Source organism: Spermophilus citellus (assembly GCF_964194105.1).
Source record: "Spermophilus citellus genome assembly, chromosome: 1".
Taxonomy (NCBI): domain Eukaryota; kingdom Metazoa; phylum Chordata; class Mammalia; order Rodentia; family Sciuridae; genus Spermophilus; species Spermophilus citellus.
In genome coordinates, this window is record NC_138182.1 from 204,906,785 (window position 1) to 204,920,657 (window position 13,873).

Here is a 13,873-nt window from a genome sequence, read left to right on the forward strand (position 1 = left end):
AGATATTATAAGGAACTTATGTCCAGTATTTACAAAAATTTCTTACAATTCAAAATAAAAGCAACATAATAAAAAATAAGCAGACTCTGAATATACATTTGTACAAACAAAATATACAAAAGACTAGGAAGCACAACATCCTTAGTCATTATATATTTTCAATTCAAAACAGCAATGACAAACCACTTCTCATCAACTACAATGATTATAATAAAAAGCATTTATTGGTGGTGCTGGGAAGAAGTTGGAACTTTCAAATATTGCTGGCAGTAATGTAAAAAATTATGCAGTTATTTTGGGAAATAGTTTGGTAGTTCTTCAAACATAAATTTACATAAATTAAACATAAATTTACCATGTCATATTAGATATAGACCCAAAGCAATGAAAGCATACATTCACACAAACACTTATACATAAATGTTCATGGCAGCATTATTGATAATAACCAAAATGTGGGGTGAACCAAATGTTCATCTATTGTTGCAGAAATAAATAAGATATGTTATAGTCATGTAATGAAATATTATTCAGTCCAAAAGGGGATGGAAATATAATATATAATCTTAATGGTTCTGGAAAACATTATGCAAAATGAAATAAATCAATAGTAAAAATACAAATACTTTATGATTCCACTAGAACAATCAAAATAAGAAATTAGAATGGTAATTGCTATTGACTTGTGGAAAGGGGAATTAGAGAGCTATTGTTTAACACAGATAGAGTTTTGTTTTTATAAAATTAAAGAGCTGCTGAATGTTTAGATGGTTGCAAGATATTTTGAATGCATTTCATAATCTTCAACAAGACATTATACTTCTATCCTTGAATTGGTACCAGGCAATGGACATGAATACAATAAATTTGAAAGGGAAAAATAAATCAAAAGAAAAAAATGAACAAAGTAGTTACATGCTACAACATGGATAAACCTGGAAAATACTATGTTAAGAAAAAGAAGGCAGTGATAAAAAGTCCACATGTTGTACGGTAACTTCTATATAAAATGACCAGAATGGATGAATCTATTGTACTAGTAGAATTTGTTACCATACCAAAATAACAAAAGCTCTGTATTAATAAAGAAAATAGGTTTACTTAGCTTAAATTTGGGGAAGTTGAAAATTCAATTTTGAGTAATCCCATCAAGTCAGCTTCTGGTGAGGGCCTAACTACAGATCTCATAATGACAGAAATACACAATAAAGAAAGAAAGAAATCACACAGCAAACAGGAAGCCAGAGTACAAAGAAAATCCAGTCTTGGAACTCTTGGCATACACATTTTAAAGCTCCTACCACCTCAAATTATCACTACAACTACCACCATATGAACCTTTAGGGTACACACCCCATATCCAAACCATATCCAAATCACAGCACCTATTTGAGACAAGAAGTAGATTAGGAGTTGTTCATGGCTGAGAAGAAAATGGGGAAAGGAAAATAAATACTAGTGAGTGGGTTACTTCTTTTTAAAATGACAAAAATGTTCAAAAATTATATTGTGATTTTTAAACAACTCTGTAAGCATGTTAAAATTACTAAATTGTGCACTTTAAATCGGTGAATCAGGCCTCTGTCCACTATAGAGAGATGGCCTTTATTTGTCAACTCTGACAAATAAACTCTTGTGTGTATCTCTGAAAAAAAAAATTGGTGAATTATACAAACTATGGATTATTTCTCAAGAAAGATATATTTTGTTTCAAGATATAGACCATGTGTCCCAAAGAAAACTTGTACATATCACTGAAGTTGACTTTTCCTATTCCTTGTTAACTGAATAATACTTTATCTTTTCCAAAACTAGGATGGACAGAAGAATCTACTTTAACTAAATGAAGCAGAAAAGAATTGAAGGAGTCTCAAATTTCTCACAAGTGAGCTGTAGAATAAAATGTGCATGCTATATATTTTCAGCTAGGAGCCATTCTGCTAATAGAAATACCAAGCTACATACCTTGGGACTCAAGCTTCTTGTTCATATTTTAAGGTATTAATGAACAATAAAAGAAGTAAATTCATAAATATCCAATGGTCTTCACTTTTGATTGGTTTGAGGAAGACTGGAAAATGCATTCAAATTCCAAATTTGCCTGAATATTCCTTGATAAATGTAATTTTTTAAAAAATGGAAAACTTAAAACTATGTTGAATTTGTGTCACCCTAAACTGTAACCTGTTTTTATCGTGCATTTCCCGTCCCATAACTACTTGTTCCCTGATTCCATTTTTCCTTTTCCTTTCTGTAAAATAGGAACACTCAGAGATCAGCTGGACTTTTAGAGTTAAGTTGCTCATGGTTGATCTTAACATCAACATTCTCCATTGGAATTAGAAGTTATTATAAATGATTTTAGGGTAGTCCTGGGAATGGGGTGGGCACCATGATGACCACCAGAACTTCCTTTAGGAATGAGAGTCTTAACCCACTCAAGGTCATCTGATTCTTGGGACAGATTATGCCTTATATATTTATGCCTAAGATGTTTGCTAATATGTTTATTCAGAAACCCAGTTCACATTACAGGCTTTCTTAACTCATAAGCATAAATATTTGGAACTATAGTTTTTTCTTTCTAAAATCTACAATTATATTCCATACATCTAAATATTGCTGTTTAAACCCATTGTATGTATTAGTAAAGTTGTGAAATCTACTGGAGGTCGAAATTTTAAAATATTGGGTTTTTTTTGTTTTGTTTTGTTTTGTTTTGTTTCACATAATAGGCATTAGAGCAGATTATGCTAAGTCAAGTTAGCCAATCCCTAAAAGACAAGTGCAGAATGTCTTCTCTGATTTAAGGGGGGGGGTGACTCAAAATAGGGTAGGGAGGAAGAGCATGAGAAGAAGATTACCACTAAATAGGGAAGAGAGGTGGGAGGTAACGGGATGGAGAAGGGGAATTGCACGGAAGATGGAAGGAGACCCTCATCGTTATACAAAATACATATATGATGATATGAGGTGGAAGGAAAAAAAGAGAGAAATGTGTCACATGAGATTGGGTAGAGAGAGGTGATGGGAGGTTAGGGAAAGGGAAGAGAGGATAGGAAGGGAAGCAGAATAAAGTAGACACTAGTACTGCTGTGTGTATATACTTGGCCGTATAACCAATGTGGTTCTGCAACCTGTACACTTGGAAAAATGAGAAATTATACCCCATTTGATTCAAATGTATGATATGTCAAGATCATTGTATTGTCATGAACAATTAATAAAAATACTTTATTTGTTTTTGTTTCTTTTTCTCTATATTTTAAAAATATTTAATTGGCAAATAATAATTGTATGTATTTATGGCTACAGTGTGATGTGCATTGTGGAGTGATTAAATCCAGCTAATTAGCAAATCCACCTGCTTCCCTAATTATTATTTCTTCATGATGAAAAAAAATTAATATCAACTTTTTAGCAAGCTTCAATAATCTACTACAGAGTGGTAATTATAAAGAGTTTTAAAAATAACTCTAAGTACTATTTTTTAAAGTTTTGCTATAATCACTTCTTTGATTCTTTGATACTTGGGAGGAAAAGCATCACAGAAATATATTTATCATCAACTTAATGACCTTTGTATAGAAGATGCAGTCTGTATGGACTTTACTGTTCAGAATTTCTTGAGGCTTGCTTTATGATCAGCTATGCTCAATTTTTTGCAAATATTTCAGTAGAATTGAGGCTATGGACCTCTACATACCTCCAACATATCAGGGTAACACTAGGTCCAGTAATTGCTTATCCTTATTATTTTCTACTTCCTGGCCAGTGAAAACTCCCCTTATTTTCTTAGTCTGTTCAACCATATTAATAGAAATACATTTTAAAAATATTTGATTCTTCATGATTTGCCTAAAGCCAAGGATGTTAGTGGATGAAGCACATAAGAGAATTTTTTAGAGTGAGGAAAGCATTCTATGTCTTGTTTGAAATGTGGTTTCATGGGCATAAATATTTCAAAACTTGCTGAACTACACATTTGAATTGAGTGTATTTTATAGTATATGAGCTACTATTTTTAGCAACTATTCTGGAAATCATTCGGCTGTCTATGGAGTCAATCATATTTCCTTAAAACTCACTGCTAAATAAATGTTATAAAGGTTAATTGACAAGTTTCAGGCAGCAATTAGAATGACTAAATTGATTGAGAAATTCTTAAAAGCTTAGAAAACAAATTCCAAAAACAGCAAGACAAGTTACAAGGCTACTACAATCAACCAGAAATTATAATTCTGAAGATAATAAGACTAAACATAGAGATTGAGATGTGACATGAAGAATGAAAGCATTGGACCCAATTTCTGATAAGGTATGGATGAAATCCCTCTTTGCCAGAGAAAGATAATTGATAAGATCACCAGTCTGGGATAAAATTTAGTATTTCAAATTAATACATTCGTATGAGAGAATTCACATGAGCTGATAAGGTAGAGTACATTATAACACTTTTTCCTATAGAGTGAGGAAACTGATGGAGGGTAAATGGCAGGTGTAATCCAATGTCTTCACATTTCTTGAAATAAGGAAGGAGTCTGGAAAAAAAACTGGTATAAGGGAAGATTGAAGACAAATTTCAACTATTGCTTACTTCACTATGGGTAGCATGCTAACCAAGAATCATAATAATAATACTTGTTACTTACTCTCTTCTAAGTTTCTCTGTCCTTTCAGATCATACTGTTTTCTGTTGGCCTCTAGAGTTAAAATGGAATACTTTGTATTTGAGGCATGAACTCTATTTAAAAAAAGCAAAACAACTTTAAATGATAAACCAAGAAAGACACTAAGAAAGAAAATTCATAACTACCACAGTGCTATTCATCTGACTGTAATTAACGACACCTCCTTAATTGGAATAATGGGAATGTCAGCCTAGATATGGATCATATTCAATTTTTCTACAAAAATCTCTAAGGAAACACCACATGCACTCAAGTTCAGGAAGCAGTATTCAGAAGAGTAGAAATCCATTCTGTCGGTAATAGTCCGAAATGGTTGCCAGTTTCAATATGTTTTACCTAAAGATACAGTCATTTTACCAAAGATTACTTACACTGTGGGAAATTAAAAATGTCCTTACTAGACTGAAAAATATATGTCTCAATACCTCAGGGAACCAATGAGCAAAAGAGCATTTTATTCAACCTACAATGAGAAGTTGTATAAAAGAATTCTAGGATTTTCTGAGTCAATTGAGAAGTAATACAAATTCTCATCATGCCTATATATATATATATATATATATATATATATATATATATATGTACATATACACATATATATAAAATATGTATGTGTATATACATATATAAGCAAATATATATACAGAAACATGTATATATGTGCTTATTAATATATATTCATGCTATTATATAATTATAGATATTTATATATTTCCCTATTTATTTGATGGTGGGTCAATATATATTTGGAAATGTAAAACAAACTTATTTTGATGAGTTTGGTATGACTATAGAAAAAAGTAAAACCAATTAAATTCATGGTATTATGAGATTTAAATTCTCCCAGGAAAATTGAATTGTAACTATAAAATATGTCTGATGTGCAAACTATTCCTTTAGAAAGGTGGCAATTATAGATACACTGTTCTAAACAAACTATATGGCACTGTGTTGAATGTTTACTTTTAAAGGGTTAGCATTAGCATCTTTTACAGTCTTTGGTGATCATTTGGATTAGCTTTCAAATTAACACATATTATTAAATATCTTGGATATAAATATTCACTAATTAAACAACTAATTTTTATTTGTAGCATTTTATATTTAATTTCAAAACCATTTGAATTATGCTAGTTTTGATAGAACAGCTCAACTTGGAAAACTAAGTTTTCATGTATGCAATAAAGGAGGTTACTATTACTATATCTGACTTCAATTTGATAATATAAAAATATTAGTTTCATATCCATTTAAGTGGATTATAAATGTCATATTATTCTAAAAGTAGAGAAAGAATTATCATAAGGAAATAGCTATATTTGCTTTTCCCAAGTTCAGATGAATTTACCAATAAAACAAAACTGTTAATAAGCAAGTAACCAAAATAATATTTCTTCATCAATGTTTATATGTGGCATTGAGCCTAGGATTCCTAGTTTCAACTATTTTAAGTCATAGAAGCAGTTCCTCCTGCTTAGCAAGCAATATCTCTATTCATCTTTAATGTTTTTTTAGGTATTAAAACATTCATTTCTATAGTATAACTAATTTAGTCAGATCGGCCTTTCTCAATAAGCATATATGCTGTCAAAGGTGAAAAGCAGTTTTGAATATTAACATTTATTGTAAGTCTTGATGTTTAGTTCGAAAAACTAAACTGGCATAAATATGTGAACATACTTAATGTCACTGAACTAGACACTTTGAAAATGGCTAATATGTTTCATTTTTTCACTAAACCCACAGAGCCAGACACACATGCACAGAGCTTCCTGCTCCCATTCTATATTCCTGTGTCAGTATTGAAATAGTTTCTATGAAAACACTTAGCAAATAACTGATTTGAGCCTACTTGGATGTAGGAAAGAATTAAGTCCTTATTTGTTATTTAAAATTATGGAATATGTGTATAAGATATTCCAACTGGATGAAAAAATAAATAACATCCAAATACCATAGACAAAATTGAACCAATCTGTCTTTTATCTTTAAAAATAGGTATCATTTTATTAGGCAGCTACATCTTAGTCTTAAATTCTAATGTGACTATTTAATTTAGAAAAGTTACTTGTTGTATTTCTTTCTTTAAAATGTATACATTCTCACTTGGATCAAATGTATGAAATGTGATATGTCAAGAGCATTGTAATGTTTTGAACAATCAATAAAAATATTAGAGATCAAAAGACATTTTAGAATATTTACATGCTTAATATGTTATTGTAATAGTTCACTGTGGGAAAAAATTTTACTTGTTTTTGATGTTGGTAAATTTAAGCCTCAAGTAATTGTTTTACAATTGTATGGTTACATTTTTAAAAATACCATGCTGTTATATTGTAGTTAAAAGTGCATGCAATCATGCAAATAATGTAAAATACTACTATAAAATCACCCAAGAGTTTAAGTAAACATCATGTCACTGAATCATTTGGTAAAAAGGAACATTTTATTTACACAGAAAGTCATTAAATACTATTTATGAGAGAGTAAACATGGCTGTTCACCAAACTAAAGATCAAACCTAAGTATAAATTAGCATATGTGCTTATTTGTAATGCTCAATGGTGAAAACCAGAGATATGTTCCTACCCCTGGATATTAAGCACATACTGTGCATTTATAATTGTATCCCTACTAGAAAGATGTTTAAAAAATGATACAGCAGTGAAAAAAACATAAACAATTTGCAACACTTTTGCTAGCTAAAGTTCACTAATCTCTAAGTACAATCTTCTGAGTTATTCACTCAGGGTTAGATCCTGTTACCTGGATTCACTCACAGAGGTAACCTCTCTTACATGCTTGGCCTTAATTAGAAATAACAAATTTTCTGAGTTTCTCCTCAGAAGTTTGTTTACAGATTTGTTTGTCAAATAGGACAATGCAAATCTAAGTGTGAAAACATTTACATTCCTGGAAATCAACTGAAATCTGAAATTCTATCTATTGAATACTGACATTTCTGCCAACAAAGTATATTTGGAGCACACAGAAAGAATATGTTTTCACCAAATATGAGAAAACCTCTTCCTCTAAGTTTAAGAACTGGAGCTATTGCTCATAGGGATTTTCTTCTGGGAATGCTAGCTGAGAGATGTTGGATTTGTTGTTCTCAAGAGCTTTACTGTATTAGCAAGAATAGCCTTTCTGTTGAAAGAAGGACAAAACACAGATTTACTTATTTGTAAGTTTGTCTTCTTTCTAGTGAGAATAAATTTGAGATACCCGATGAATAGGTGTTGAGTTTGGGATTTTGTACTTTGATTTAGACCATAAAAACAGAAGAAATACAAAGCACCTAACTTTTCCTTGGTTTTTATTTATGTAATAAATAAGTTCAAGCATACACCAAGCCTTTATAAATTATTTCATTTTACTAATCTCCCCAGGAAGTAGGCATAAGGGAGAAAAAAAAAGATGGCGGCAAAGGGAGTGCATCACCCCCGTGTGCCACGTCACTGTGCGGGAGAAAGACGAGGTGAAACAGCTGAAGGCTATCTTGTTGGGAATTTCCAGTGAAATTGAGGTGCTCCAGAATCTAGTGGATGGATTTCCATCGCTCGAGGTTCGGCTTCGGGGGCTCAGACACGGGCGATTTCTCCGCACGGAGGGTCGCATTGCCTGATCGGCAGACCGCCCCGCAGCTGGAGTCTGCGTTGCGCGCTGGGAAGCAGCGAGATGCCGGAGCGGGAGTGCAGCAATGCGGATTCTGGGGGCTCCTGCCAGTGGTGCAATGGCCGTGCTTAGTGCTGAGTTCCGGCTTTGAGACAGAGGAGAGAAGCGGTCCAGTTCGATTCTCGACATCAGTCGGACCACGGAGGAGGACAGCAGCCGCCATCTTGGAGAGCTGATGTAATCATCCCTGTTTTCTACTGATCTCAGCTCATTCAGCTACGGAACAGGTGATTTCAGGCTGGTATTTGCCAGTGTCTCGCAGACAGATCGCTCAGGCTCAGGGCTGGAGAACCTGTGGAGAATACTCCTTGGGGCTCGCTCCTGGCAAGGCGTGCGCCGGGCTCTGAGCGGCCGGATTCTGGTTTCCCGGGCTGCTTTGGCCCAGGGCTGGGGAACCTGCGGAGACTGCGTGTTGAGGCCAGCTCCAAGTGGAGCGTGCGCTAAGCTCGGGGCGGCTAGGCTCTGACTCCCAGAACAGTTTTGGCCCGGGGCTGGGGAGCCCGCGGGGACTGCATCTTTGAGCCTGCTCCCAGCGGAGCATGCACCGAGCTCAGAGAGTTTGGAGCGGCCGGGCTCTGGCTCCCGGGGCAGCTTTGGCCTGGGGCTGGGGAACCCGCGGGGGTCACTGCTTGGAGCCTGCTCCTAGCGGAGTGTGGCCGGGATCGTAGAGGCCGGGTTCTGGCTCCTGAAGCTGCTTTGGCCCAGGGCTGGGGAACCTGCGGTGACTGCTTCTCGGTCCCGGTCCTGCTGGGTGCTGTGGGGGCCAGGGGGGCAGAGTGGAGCTGCCGCCTGCGCCCAGAGCAGGCCAAGTGACCCGCCAGTGTGGTATCACGACACCCCAACTGCAGCTGGGGCCAAAGAGAGTAGCCGCCCACACCTAGAACAGGACCAGCAACCCAACGGCGCGGTAGCCAAGTCACCCCATTTGGAGTAGGGGCTGTGCAGAGCCGCCGTCTGAGCCTGCAAGGTAGGCAGACCTGCGACCCACTGGCAGGACAGGCCTGGTAGCCTGCCAGCGTGGTGGACAAGTAGCACTGAGGCAGTCACGTCACACTGGTTGGAGAGGGGGTGGAGCAGAGCCGCTGCCCATGTCCGGAAAAGGCCCAGCGACCCGTTGGAGAGGCAGTCAGGTACCCCCACTGGGAGTGGGGGCTGAGCAGAACTGCCGCCTGAGCCCGCAAGGTAGGCAGACCTGCGACCCACCAGCGGAACAGGCCTAGAGGCCTGCCAGCGTGGTAGACACGTCACACCAATTGGAGTAGGGGCCGAGCAGAGCCGCCACCCACATCCGGATCAGGACCAATGACCCGAGGGCGTGGTAGTTACGTCACCACAATTGGAGTGGGGACAGAGCAGAGCTGCCACCCGCGCCCGCAGGGTGGGCAGACCTGCGACCGACCAGTGTGGTAGACAGATCACCCTAATTAAAGGAGGAGCACAGCCACTACCCGCCCTGCAAGGAAGATTTCCCAACTATACAAGAGCAATATAAATAAATAGGGGGAAAATTTCTAAAACACAACAGTTTCACCAAGCAGAAAGAAACGCGAGCAGTATGAAAAGACAAGGAAAGAAAGGACCACAAGCAATGCAGGTCAACTCAACTTTAGAAGAGGTAATAGCTGCAACAGATGGAATGTCAGATAAAGAGTTCAGGATATACATGCTTCAGATGATCTGGAGTCTCAAGGAAGACATGACATAGCAAAATCAGACATTGAAATATCACTTTGACAAGGAACTACATAAACAAATCCAGGAAGTAAAAGATCAATTTCACAGGGAGATAGAGGTAATAAAAAACAAACAAATAGAAATCCTAGAAATGCAGGAAGCAATAAACCAACTTAAAAACTCAATTGAGAATACTACCAGCAGAGTAGATCACTTAGAAGATAGAACACCAGACAATGAAGACAAAGTATTTCAACTTGAAAAGAACATAGACAGCTCAGCAAGTCTGCTAAGAAACCATGAGCAGAACATCCAAAAAATATGGGAAAACATTAAAAGACCAAACTTAAGAGTCATTGGGATACAGGAAGGCACAGAGCTCCAAACCAAAGGAATAAACAATCTATTCAATGAAATAATACGAGAAAACTTCCCAGACTTGAAGAATGAGACAGAATCCCAAATCCTAGAAGCCTACAGGACGCCGAATGTGCAAAATCATAAGAGATCCACACCTAGACACATTATAATGAAGATGCCCAACATACAGAATAAGGAGAGAATTTTAAAAGCTACAAGAGAAAGGAAGCAGATTACATTTAGGGGTAAACCAATCAGGATAACAGCTGATCTCTCAACACAGACTCTGAAAGCTAGAAGATCCTGGAATAACATATTTCAAACACTGAAAGAAAATGGGTTCCAGCCAAGAATCGTGTATCCGGCGACATTAAGCTTCAGGATGGAAGATGAAATTAAAACCTTCCACGATCAACAAAAGTTAAAAGAATTCGCAGCTAGAAAACCATCTCTTCAAAAAATCCTTGGCAAAACATTACAGGAAGAGGAAATGGAAAATAACATTGAAAACCAACAGTGGGAGGTAGGACAGTAAAGGGGGGAAAGTAATCAAAGAGGAAATCAAATCAGGTTTAGTAACATTAATAAACAAATATGGCTGGAAGAACAAACCATATCTCAATAATAATCCTAAATGTTAATGGTTTAAACTCACCAATTAAGAGACACAGGCTAGTTGAATGGATCACAAAACAAGACCCAACAATATGCTGCCTACAGGAGATGCATTTGATAGGAAAAGATATACATAGACTGAAGGTGAAAGGTTGGGGAAAATCATACCACTCATATGGACTGCGGAAACAAGCAGGAGTGTCCATACTCATATCTAATAAAATAGATTTCAAGCCAAAGTTAATCAAAAGGGATAAAGAGGGACACTACATACTGCTCAAGGGAACCATACACCAACAAGACATAACAATCATAAATATATATGCCCCAAACAATGGTGCAGCTATGTTCATCAAGCAAACTCTTCTCAAGTTCAAGAGTCTAATAGACCACCATACAATAATCATGGGAGACTTCAACACACCTCTCTCACCACTGGACAGATCTTCCAAACAAAAGTTAAATAAGGAAACTATAGAACTCAATAACACAATTAACAACCTAGACTTAATTGACATATATAGAATATACCACCCAACATCAAGTAGTTACACTTTTTTCTCAGCAGCACATGGAGGGGAGGGGAGGGGAGGGGAGGGGGGATAGTAGAGAATAGGATAGACAGCAGAATCCATCAGACACTAGAATGGCAATATGTAAATCAATGGAAGTGTAACTGATGTGATACAGCAATCTGTATACGAGGTAAAAATGGGAGTTCATAACCCACTTGAATCAAACTGTGAAATATGATATATTAAGAACTATGTAATGTTTTGAACGACCAACAATAAAAAAAAGAAAAGAAATTTGTGCAAATGGGAAAAAAAAAAAAAAAACAGGCCAAGATGCCAGGTGGAGCCCAAGGGCCCAGGAGCAGAAGCCACACCTCAGAGGAAGTCCAGCTGGCTGCCACTGTGGACTTCTAGGGAAAGCTTTCAAGATTTCCAAAGGGTGAGCTGCCTGCTAGCCAGGAAAACCTTGAGAACACGAGTCATACAGAGCATCCCCAGAAAACAGCCCTGGAAGAAGAAAACAAGCCACAGAGCCAAGCCAGAGGCAGGACCCCATGCCAGCTCATCGCAGCTGTAAAACGGAGGAGACTGGCAGACATCTGGTACAAACGGGAAGTTCCCTGCCATGCCCAGTTTGGCCTGTATGGTTAATTGTTAATAGTTAAAACTAGAGAGACTGTACATTAAAATCCAGGTTGCAAGCTTCTCTTGAAGAGTGGGAAGATCCAGAAACCCTAGGCCTTATTTTCCAGGCCCAGAGAGGCCAGGCTGAGTGGCACACACCCTTCCATCTGAAGGCACACTATCCAAATCTCCTGGCCACCTGCCCACTGGCTCGTGTGCTATGACACTGGCTCAGGGGACTCAAAAGCCGTTTTTCCTTCAACCATGCATGATTGTGCAATCTCTTCATTTATTTTCAGCTATACACAACAAGAATCACTCTACCTAACACCTTTTGAATAACCAAATAATTTCAAAGCCAGCAGCGTCTTTTACTCTATTTCCTTAGTCATTCATTAACTATCTGACCAGACAGCCCTAGTTTGGTGATCAGTGGGAATCTCTCATCAAAACACCTCTACTTGTAGTGGCTCACTGAGATTCCTGCAGTCTTAAGATCCTCAGAGCCCCAGATGCCTACATCAGCATCTGCTGCCTCCCTTCCTTTCCATGTGTCTCAATCCACAGCAAACAGCCCCATCGTGGGATGCCTGATACCCTGCCACACCTGTGGGACAGCAAAAGTGAAACACTCCCATTTGTAATGCCATACATCTCAAATAAATATTCCCCTTAAAAAATTGCAAAAAAAAGGAAGTAGGCATAAGCATTACTTGCATCATATAGATGAAAACACTGAGAAAAACAGAAGAGGTAACTTGCTCAAGATGTCACAGTTGTTCACTAACAGAGCAAAATCTTTCCATCATTTCCTCCCATCTTTATCTCTTCAAGATCAACACATTTATTACCTTCTCATTCTTTAATTTCTACTTGTCTCCTGATTCCACTGCCAAATCCTAAAAAAAAGATATAAATGTAAATTTTACTGTCTCCCTTTCCTCATCTATCACACACTTTAAATTCATTACCAGATAGTATTTACTTTCAATCATCTTTCACAGTATAGACTATATTTATTGGATTTTTAAAACTCCATTTTCCTAACCTTAGACAGAGCGACTCAATAGAATCTTTAGTAGAGTCCAAAATTCTGCCTTTGTCACAAGTAACAGTTCTAGTTTTCCCTAATTCTTTCCCTCAAGAATTAGCATTTAGTTGTGTTTATTATAATTTCTGACATAGGTTTATTTATTTTCCAGCACTCACCCCTCATACATAGGTTACCTTAAAGGTAACTTAACATCCCTCTTCCCACCACAACTTTGGAATCCTTTACCTATAACCCATTATTCTAACAACCACTAAAGAGGAAACCTTCTCCAATCTGTCTGTGAAGTTCAGATTTGTTTTCTGGTCTCTAAATCTTTGTATGAGGCACTTTATGCAACATTTATCCCTGGTATCCCACCAACTGCTTAAAACCAAACAATATGTTTGTTAAATACACGGTACAATTAAAGATTCACAACATGGTTTAATTAAAGATTCACAATTTCATTGGTGTGATCATTTTTTCTCCACTTGAAGATGAAGATCCAGAAATGCTAAGTGCCTTGCCCAACACCACACAGGAAAGTAAGTAACAGATGCAAGAGCTGTGCCTTGGTGTGCCTAACTTTGAAGCTCATTTTTTTAACTGCCATACATTTCCATCTATTATTGCAAGTGTACTTTCTCTAATATAGCCACAGAATTCTGTTCATACCTCCATTT